At 46.9% G+C, this 8,178-nt stretch overlaps 1 protein-coding gene across 2 annotated transcripts in view; it reads left to right on the top strand.

Annotated features, from left to right (window-relative positions):
* GNG2 (G protein subunit gamma 2) overlaps positions 1–8,178 on the top strand; it is a 19,556-nt gene that overhangs the window by 8,631 nt on the left and 2,747 nt on the right. Inside the window, exons 1-2 of one of the 2 annotated variants that reach the window (XM_005417975.3) lie at positions 5,204–5,220; positions 7,936–8,003. The gene's annotated coding sequence lies outside the window, so the exon portion shown is untranslated. Of the gene's footprint in view, positions 1–5,203; positions 5,221–7,935; positions 8,004–8,178 lie in introns of those variants that run through there. The other variant, XM_031066171.1, reaches the window with a different exon arrangement.

The raw sequence follows: 8,178 nt of genomic DNA, 5'->3' as shown, positions 1-8,178 counted from the left end.
AGCCTCCTGACTCCACCTGGGCTTCCCACAAGGTGAGTGAAGGGCACATCCCATCTCTGACAGAGCCAATCCCAGTGCTGAGCTCTTCCTTTCAAGCAAAAATTAGGGAAGAGCAGAATGTGCTTTTGCCTTGCCTTGGTAATTCCCATCCTTGGAAATGCTCTGGGAGAGCTGGAGGTGCTCACCTGGAGAAGGGAAGGATCCAGGGAAACCTTGCAGGGCCTGAAGGAACCTTCTAAAGAAGGACAGATTTTTATAGGGCCTGGAGGGACAGCAAAAAGGGTTTTAATCCTAAAGAGGGTTGGTTCAGGTGTAAGAAAGAATTTTTTAAAAAGAGGATGGGGAGGTCCTGGCACAGGTGCCCAGAGCAGCTGTGGCTGCCCCTGCATCCCTGGAAGTGCCCAAGGCCAGGCTGGACAGGGCTTGGAGCAGCCTGGGATGGTGGAAGGAGTCCCTGTGAATGGCATGGAGTGGAACAGGATGAGCTTTAAGGTCCCTTCCATCCCAAACAATTCTGGGATCAGTGATTGGGGCTGAACCAGGTGCCCATCCCAGCTCTCCTGTTTGGGTTTGCCAGGAGGGATGGGATGCTGCCAAAGGGATAAGGAAGCTGTTGCCATGGAAACAGGCTCGGGTTTTCCACTCCCTTGTCTTTTAATTTATTTATTTATTTATCTGCCAGCAACATCTCTGACCTGCAAGCTGCTTCCCAGGGATTTAAACACCAGATTGGACCTCCAGGATAAAAAAAATGGGTGGGAAAGGGAATAAAATCCCTGTGGAGAGGGGCTGGGAGCTGGGGCTGGAACCAGCACTCAGGATTATGGTTTTCATTGCCCCATGGAACAAATCAAGCTCAGACCATTTTATTTCCTTGAGGAAAAAGTGAAACATTTGGAATTTGGGTGTGTTAAGTCTCCTTTCCCAGCCAGATCTGTAACTCCTGTTGGGATCAGTGGGGCTATCCCATCTCCCACCCCCTGGAAAACGTGGCTCTGCTATTTTCTATTTTGCCCGTTGTATTTTGATACTTTTCTGGATATATTTAGCAAATCTTTTTTTTCAGCTGAGCCACCTATTTTTAGCCATGGCTTTTAGCAAAAGCCACAAGATGCCTGGCAAAGGCATCCAGCCCCTCACGAGGGATTCCCACGCTCCAGCCAGCCAGTGACCCTGTTCCCAGTTATCCCTTCTGGAGGTGCATCCTGGCTGCTTTTGGGGTGAAAAAAGCAGTTTTGGGGAGATCCTGCTTGTTTCAGTGGAGATATAGAAGCTGGGATGGGCTCAGCTCTTGGGAAGCACAGGGACAGGGAGAAATCCCAGAGTGAATGAGATTTGGGACAAATTTCTCCATTATAATACCCAGCCTTGTTGCACTTCTGAACCAAAACCCTTTTCCTGTCAAAAAAACCCCCCACTTTCTGTCCAAAAAAACTCCTTTTCTGTCCAAATATCCCCTCTTTTCTGGACCAAACCCCCACATGGGGCCTGGTAGGAACAACCCTGATCCCTGCTCTCCCCAAAATCCTGGCTGCCCCTGTGGGGTTCACCCGCTTTGCTATAACTGAGTGGAAAATATCACCTTTTTCTGCAAGCAAGGAGCAGGGAGGCTGCTGCTTTCACCCCAAAAAGGAGCTGTTTTCAGGGTGGGTGATACTGCTTTCAGTCTTTGTGGTGAGGGAAGGCAGAGGTTTCAGGCTGGCCAATGTCAGCACTTTCTGTTTCATTCCTGCTTTTCCTTTTGCTTCAGAGGGGAGAGAGGGAAAGCAGAGAAAAATCTTGCTGGGAGGTGAAAAAAAAATCTGGAAAATTGAACCATGGAATCACCCAGGTTGGAAAAGCTCTCTAAGGTCATCCCACCGTAAATGATGGAATGGTTTGGGTTGGAAAGGATCTTAAAGTTCATCTTCTTCCATCCCCTGCCATGGGGAGGGACACTTTCTGCTATCCCAGGTTGCTCCAAGCTCCATCCAGCCTGGCCTTGGACACTTCCAGGGATGGGAAAATGCCATTTTTTGAAACATTTTAGAGAATTCCAACCTCCACCCACACAGACCTTGAGCTAAAACCCAACTAAAAGAGGAGAAAACACTTCTGGAGGTGGTTCAGCTCTGATTCCATGGGTTTGGAGCTGGAGCTGGGGATGGATCCAGCACCAGGCACACAAATTCCAGGATCCTCTGTGCTCCACAGCCTCTCAGCTCTGTGCAGAGCAGGCAGCAGCTGCTGCTGACAAGGAGCTGGCAAATGAAGCTTAATTACTCCTGCAAGCAGAGCTGGCAGCTCTGGGGTGCCAGAGCCCCACAGGAGCCCAGGCTGGGAGGGAAGGATGGGATGGCAGCTTAGCAGGAGGGCTCAGCATCAAGAAATGCTCCTTTTGCAGTGCCTGCTTTGGCTTGGATGTGCCCATTTGGTGTGGAAATGCTTCCAGGAATCCAGGAGGGTGGGATGGAGGAGGGCTGGTTGGCTCAGAGCAATGGTGGCTTTTAGCTCAGAGCATTTTAAATCCCAGTCTCAGCCCATCAAGCTGCTCCACATCCACATTTGTTGCTCCACATCACAGATAAGAGGTGAAGATTTTGGTGAAGATTTCTCAGGATTTGGACATCCTTATTCCCTGGCATTTGGGCATCCTCATACCCCAAAATTTGGACATCCTTATTCCTCAGAATTTGGGCATTCTTATTCCCCAGGTATCTGAGAATAACTTTTTCCTTTATATGGGCATCCTTATTCCTCAGAATTTGGATATCCCTGAATTCTCCAGGATTTGGACATCCCAATCCCTCAGTATTTGGCCATCTTTATTTTCCAGTATTTGGACATCCTTATTTCCTGATATTTGGGCATCCTTATCCTTCAAGATTTGAATATTCTTATTCCTCAAAATTTGGATATCTTTGTTCCCAAGTATTTGGAAATAAGTATCCTTATTTCCTAAATATCTGAGAATCTGTATTTCTCTCTGTATGGACTTTCTTATCCCTCAGTATCTGGGCATCCTTATTCCCTGATATTTGGACATCCCTATTCCTCAGTCTTCGGATATCCCTGAATTCCCCAGGATTTGGACACCTTAATTCCTCAGTATTTGGGCATCTTTATTTTCCAGTATCTGGGCATCCTTATTTCCTAATATTTGGGCATCCTTATTCCTCAGTATCTGGGCATCCTTATCTTTCAGTAGTTGAACATTCTAATTCCTCAACATTTGGATATCTTTGTTCCCAAGTATTTGGGCATTTGTATTTCCCAAATAACTGGGAATTTGTATTTCCCTCTGTATGGGCTTTCTTATCCTTCAGTATCTGGGCATCCTTATTCCCCAGGATTTGGGTATCCCTGAATTCCCCAGGATTTGGGTGTCTGTTTTCCTCAGGATCTGGGCATTTTATTTTCCAGTATCTGGGCATCCTTATTTCCTAATATTTGGACATCCTTATTCCCCAGTATCTGGGCGTCCTTATCCTTCAGTATTTGAACATTCTTATTCCTCAACATTTGGATATCTTTGTTCCCAAGTATTTGGAAATAAGTGTCCTTATATCCTAAATATCTGAGAATGTGTATTTCTCTCTGTATGGGCTTTCTTATCCCTCAGCATCCTTATTCCTTGATATTTTGGCAGCCCTGAGTTCTCCAATATTTGGGCATTCTTTGGGAAGTTTTTGGGAAAGCTGGAATGAGCAGAACAAGAGCTGGTACAAATGCATCAGGGATCAGGGATATGCCTCACTGTTTGCCCACCTAAATCCCAATTTTGGGTGCCTGTTCAGGCTGGGTGCTGCTGGTGACAGAAATAAAAAGTCATTCAAATGTACCCAAGGCTCTTCATTCAGCAGAGAGCAACAAATGAGGTGGGTTTTTTGGAGCTTTTTCAAATAGCGAAAACCAGCAGCAAAATTTTCATGTCCAGACATTTATTGCCAGCATTTTTCATGGAATCCCAGAATGGTTTGGAAGGGACCTTAAAGCTCATCTCATCCCACCCCTGCCATGGCAGGGGCACCTTCCCCTATCCCAGGCTGCTCCAAGCCCTGTCCAGCCTGGCCTTGGGCACAAAGCTCAGCTCAGTGTCAGGCTCAGCTTTTCTGGGGAATCTGTGCCAGGGTCTCCCCACCCTCACAGGGAAGAGATTTCAGCCAAGCCAAGCTGTGGAGCATCCTCCTCTCCTCCAACCCCCAGCTCCTCTTTACTCATTGCAGTCAAGCAAGCAAAACCCTGGAAAGTGTCCTCAGATCCAAGGAGAAAATGCCAATATCTTTGAGCATGGCATTTCGAGGGAAGTTTATTTTCCAGGCGTTGCAGTTCCTGGCAGTGACCTCCCTCCCTGGGCCAGCACAGGGACGGGAACTTGCAGAGGCAGGGCTGGAGATGTGGTGGGTGCAGGGAGAATGCCTGACCCCCGTTTGGGGAATCTGGGAATTCCCAGCCTGGTGGAGTGATGGCAGCACTTGGGCACAGGTCACTGAGGAGCTGTGCCAGCATCAGCCCAATTCATCTCCAGGTTCCCTTGGTCAGAGCTCAGCTCCTGGCCTTAGGCAGCAAAAATCTTTTGGATTTTTAATTTTTTATTTCTATTTTTTATTTTATGTTTCTATATAAAATAGGTTATATCTATATAAATGTATCTATTTATCTATATATCTATATATCTATTTATAGATATATCTATATAACTATAATCTGTATCTATATCTTCATATACTAGACAACGAGCTCAATCTCCTATTATATTCTGTTTAAGATATTACATCTGTAGCTTACTTTTTGTCATCTTTCTCAGCTGTTCACTGTATTTTTTGTCGCTTCTTGTCATCCTGCTTTTCTTTTTGCATAATGCCATTTAAGGAGGACAGAGTAAGACCTAGAAGCTTTACATTTGCAGCCATTAAATACATTCCAACCATCATTTTGGTTTGAACCCCATTTTTAGTTCCTCAGCCAAGTCTTTATCATGAGATTCTGTTTACATAATAAGCTGAACTTATTTTTATTTTTATTTTAAATTTTTTAATTTTGTTTTTATTTTTTAATATTTCATTTCCTGGTCTTCCCATTATCACAGGGCTGCTCTCACACCCTCTGCTGCTGTTGTGCTGAGCTTTGCCTGCAGTGAGAGGAGTTTTATGGCACTCCCAAGGGAATTTAGTGCCTTATTTCCCTCACTTAATGCACATGTGTGCCTGGATAATGGGATTCCTGCCTTGGAGCCCACAGGTTAATGAGCCCTTCCTCATTATTTTCATGCTAATGATGTTTTACAGGGCCAGGACATGGATAGTGTCTCTTTTGGGCTCTGCACTGTAATTACAGCTCGGGACCTTGCCAGCTTGTTTGGATGTTTGTCTGCAGTGCAGAGGGGCCTTGGGTTCTTTACTGTGTGTGGAAAGGGCTGGGTTTGTTCAGAGGGGTGCCAAGAGCTGGAGAGGGCCTTGGCACAAGGGATGGAGGGACAGGACCCGGGGAATGGCAGGTTGGGTGGGATTTTGGGAAGGAATATGAGGGTGGGGAGGCCCTGGTATGGGTTTCCCAGAGCAGCTGTGGCTGCCCCTGGATCCCTGGCAGTGCCCAAGGCCAGGTTGGCCAAGGCTTGGAGCAGCCTGGGACAATGGAAGGTGTCCCTGGCATGGCAGGGGTGGGATGGGATGGGATGGGATTTAAGGTGCCTTCCAACCCAACCCATGCCATCTCTCTGTTATAAATCCAATCCAAACAAAAAACCCCATGGAATTTTGGGGTTCCACACCCTCCTGGGGGCACAGTGGGCTCTCCTCTCTCTGGGATTTAAGAGCTGCTTTAGTGCTGGAGCAGCCCCACCAGGGCTGTTGTCCAGGGTGGGACATTCACCAGCTCACTTTGAAGTGTCACCTGCTGCTTTTTTTTCGTTATTTGTGGTGGAGGAAACGCCCCAGGTCTCCCCAGGGGTGGAAATGCTCTAAAACCATCACTGGCCCCAAAATGCATCTCGTTTCTACTTGAAGCACCTGCAGAGTGGCTGAGCCTGGCCCAGGGTGTGGTGGCTCCTGGGGGGCTCCTCTGAGTTGCCCCAAAGTCCCCAACATTGTCCCAACAGGCCTGTGCTTCTCTCAGGGAGGGTCCCACCCTTCCCTCACCTTATTTTTGGGGCTGTTTTCCCCATTTCAGTGTCCCTAGGGCTGGCTGTAGTAAGAGAAAGGAAGGGTTTCCTTGCAGGAGGGTGGCAGCAGGGTTGGAAATACAGAATTATTTAAAATATCAGGGCTGTAACAGCCATACAGATGCTGTCAGCAGCCCTCCCTGCTCCTATGGATCCTAAACAGGCAAGTCCCTGTTTAGGATTGTGATTCCTTGCCACTGGAGCAGGTCCTTTCACAGAATTCACAGAATCACTGGCTTGGGAGAGACCTTCAAGATCATCAAATCCAACCCAGCCCAAACAGCTCAACTCAACCCTGGCACCCAGTGCCACATCCAGGCTTTGTTAAACACACCCAGGGATGGGGACTCCACCACCTCCCTGGGCAGAACATTCCAGAACTTTATCACTCTCTGTAAAAAAAAATTTTCCTGATATCCAACCTAAATTTCCCTTGGTGCAGGTTGAGACTTTGTATGAAAGGGCACAACACGGAATTGGTTAGGTTGGAAAAGCCCTCTAAAATCGAGTCCTCATCACTGCCAATCCCACCACTAACCTGTGTCCCCAAGTGCCACATCCACACACTTTTGGAACCTTCCCAGGGGTGACATTTGCTGCCTTAGGAAAGTCTCTGTGGCACCCAACCCAGTTTTGGTTGAACCTGCTGCTGTGCCAGAACCATGGCGCATTCCATGGTGTGGGGAATAGTGACGGTAAGAAGAGTTTTAGAAAGTTGGGAAAGTAGGTTTTAGAAATAGAAAGAGTAGAGAAATTAGAATTAGTTGTAAAGTGTGAAGGTAGGAAAAAGTTACAATAGTAAAGTAAATAGTAAATAAGGACATGACACAATAGCTTGAGTTTTAGGTTTGGTTAAGATAGACTTTAAGACTCTAGAAAAATATGTTTAGTAAGACAGTAGAAGGTTTTAAGCTTAATGGTGTATTGTGCATTGTTAATAGAAGTAACTTTATTAAGTAAGAAGTATTTCTTACTTAGAAATAAGTAAGTATTATGTGAAGCATGTGTACCTTTAGTGATTGGTTAGAACAATTATTTGTAACTTTAGCGATATGCTACTGGCTAGAAAGGTTTTAAAATGTTCTGTGACAAAGAAATCTCTGGCAGCTGCTGGCAGGACGTGAGCTTTTGCTATCTTTCTATTGTCTCAACCATGTAATGTTGAGAAAATGAGGCTGATGTTGTAATAAAATTCCAAGGAACGTCTCTCGGTAGTCTCATTCTGTTTGGGAAAGAGAAAAAACTTCCCCAGCACAAATGGTGCCCTGTGAAGCAAAAGATTCATTTCAGAATCCTTTGCAGACCATTCAGTCATCAGTGTTAAGAGCCCCAGATTAAGGAAGTTGAAAGAAGAGGGAAATCGAAAGAGAGCTGTGCTCTGCTGCTCAAACCCTTCCCCAGCCACCAAAAAAAGAGGGGAGAGGTGAGATAAGCAATGCACTGAGCTGAGTCTCCAGCCATGGCCTGGGGGAGCAGATCCAGCCAGGAGCTGGGCTGGAGCATTTTGGCAGCACTGCCCAGGAGATGCTCCTTGTGTGCACCAGACCTTCAAGCCATGCCCTGTGCACCCTCCAGCCTGCTCGGGGCTACTTGCCCATGGCTGAAACCTCTTCCTGTGCTGAAAACCTCGCTGAATGCAAACAAAAAGTGTCCCTGGGGGCTGGGCTTGCACGGCACAGGGCGGGGGGACACACGGAGGGGACCTGGGGATGTGGCACCCGGCGCCTGCGGGTCCCTGGTGGCAGAAATGATGGTCCCATGGAGCTGAGGTTCATTTTCTGTTCTCTTTATTCAAGGGCAGTGAAGGGCCAAGAGGAGCAGAGCTTCCCTTAGAGGCACAGATCACCGGAGAGATCAGCTTCTGGTAAAAAACAACCCCTCCCTGTGCTCCCCTCCTCATCCTCAAACCCACCTGGCCCTGACATGGCTCCTTCTCCAAGTACAGCCACCAGTGCCAGGTTGATTCCTTCTATAAATCCCACAGATTTATGTGGGATCCCATATAAATCCCATAAAACCCTATAATAATATAATATAAT

Source organism: Geospiza fortis, unplaced genomic scaffold (assembly GCF_000277835.1).
Source record: "Geospiza fortis unplaced genomic scaffold, GeoFor_1.0 scaffold23, whole genome shotgun sequence".
Taxonomy (NCBI): Eukaryota; Metazoa; Chordata; class Aves; order Passeriformes; family Thraupidae; genus Geospiza; species Geospiza fortis.
This window is presented reverse-complemented; position numbering and strand designations above follow the sequence as displayed.